This window comes from Pteropus vampyrus, unplaced genomic scaffold, assembly GCF_000151845.1.
Source record: "Pteropus vampyrus isolate Shadow unplaced genomic scaffold, Pvam_2.0 Scaffold291, whole genome shotgun sequence".
Lineage (NCBI taxonomy): Eukaryota > Metazoa > Chordata > Mammalia > Chiroptera > Pteropodidae > Pteropus > Pteropus vampyrus.
In genome coordinates this window covers 103,708-105,461 of record NW_011889072.1, presented here as the reverse complement: position 1 = coordinate 105,461, position 1,754 = coordinate 103,708, and the positions used below count along the sequence as shown (strand labels likewise).

The following is a 1,754-nucleotide window of genomic DNA, read 5'->3' as shown; positions in this document are numbered from 1 at the left end:
ACAGACAACTGAGGGGATGGAACCAGCCCTGTCCCTAGAGAGGGGCCAGCGGGACAATGACCAGGTTTCACGTGACTGGGCAAAGAGAGGCCCCTTCTGATGCAGGCTCCCTAGGACTGGCCACAGGCTAACCATGTTCGGTGTCCTGCTGCCACCGTTCTCATCCCGCTCGGACCTCTCCACAGGGCCTGCGGTGCCTTCTGGGGCGTCTGCCCATGGCTCCCTTCTGAAAACCAGCTGCCACCCTCTAGGGCCACCCAGGAGCCCCTCCTGGCTGGTGGCAGGGCCCTGTGCTGGGGACAGTGCTCCCTCACTGTGGGCTGCTCCTCCTGCGGCTCCCAACTTCCCAGGACAGGACCAACCACGCTGGGGCACAGACACCTGGAAGCAGCAGTCGATGACGGAGGGCACAGTCCTTCCCCTCCAGCCTGGACCTCCTCTGAGCCCCGCCCCGGCCCCTCCCTCCCCCGCCATTGCCGCTGGAAGACAGGGCTGTGGGAAATAACGGGCATCTCTCCAATGGCTGCTCCCCAGACGTCACACCCGACCTCCATCCTGGGACCTCGAGGAGCACCCCACCCGTGGGCACCGGTTCTCACAGCCACTCCACGCGGCAGGCACTGCTGCCACCCGCATGTGACACCTGCACCGGGCACAGAGACTCAGCGACTGGCCAAAGGCCGCACAGCCGGGGAGAGTGGGCAGGTGTGGCCTTTTATGGGGGCCCTCCCTTTTTCCGAGATGAGGGCTGCCGAGAATGGCCACTGGCTTCAAGGGACACTGGCCCTCGGAGCCCAGTGGCGCACACGGCCCTGCCTCCTCAGAGTGGCTCGCCAGCCTCTTGACTCTCCACCCTGACGATCTGTCCTCCCCACGCCGTGCACGAAACGTGCCACACACCTGAGAACTCAGGGCCTGGGGAACAGTGCAGGGCGGGGGCCCGCAAGGCAGGGGCCCCGTGAGGGCAGCACAGGGGGCTGGGCCCTCGGGCCGGGAATGGGGTGGTGGCCGTGCATGACAAGTCCCCCCTGTGGGCAGGGTGAGAAGGCCACAGCTCCCAGCAGGAGTGGCCGAGCTGTGCCAGGGGCCCCGCCTTCCCAGGCCGGTGGGGGTCTGTGCGCCACGCCAGGGGCGGGGTGGGGGCAGTGGGTGCGACTGCAAACCCCACACACCTGTCTAGACTCACTCGTGATTTCTCTGTATTTTTACTTAAAAAAGTAACTTGTGGTCGCGGGTCACTATGGCCACAGTGCGTGAGACTCCTGATGCTCCTGGCCCTGCGTTTCAGCACCTGGGACAGCGCCGGCGCAGAGGCGGCCTGGGGCAGCACCTGCGGCGTGGGGGCGGGGCGGGGCGTCCCCATCGCTCCCCATCGCTCGCACGCAGCCCCAGGGGCCCGGCGCCCTCCCTCCCCTGTGCCCTGGGCCCCTCGGCCATCTGCTGAAGCCTGCAGACCCCTTCTCAAGATACCGCTAACGAAGCAAGACGCCCGCGGAGGGCCGCGGGTGTGGTGCGGTGCGGCGCGCACCAGCCACAGCGCGGACGGGTGACCAGGGGCCGCTGACCAGAGGCTGCGGGTCCTTCCTGGCCCCAGACCCGACCCCCGCGGGCGTCTCGCAGCTGCGGTGGGTGTAAACGGGGTTCACGCTGTCTGCCACAGAGGTAAAGGGACAGCAAAGCATCGGCGGTTTCTGCCGGTGACCGAGCCCCATATCCTGGGACCTCCCTGCTGCTGGGTCGGTGACAGGAAACCC

General features: G+C 67.2%; 1 protein-coding gene across 1 annotated transcript in view; it reads right to left on the bottom strand.

Moving 5' to 3' along the window:
- GPC1 (glypican 1) overlaps window positions 1-1,754 on the bottom strand; it is a 40,123-nt gene that overhangs the window by 15,772 nt on the left and 22,597 nt on the right.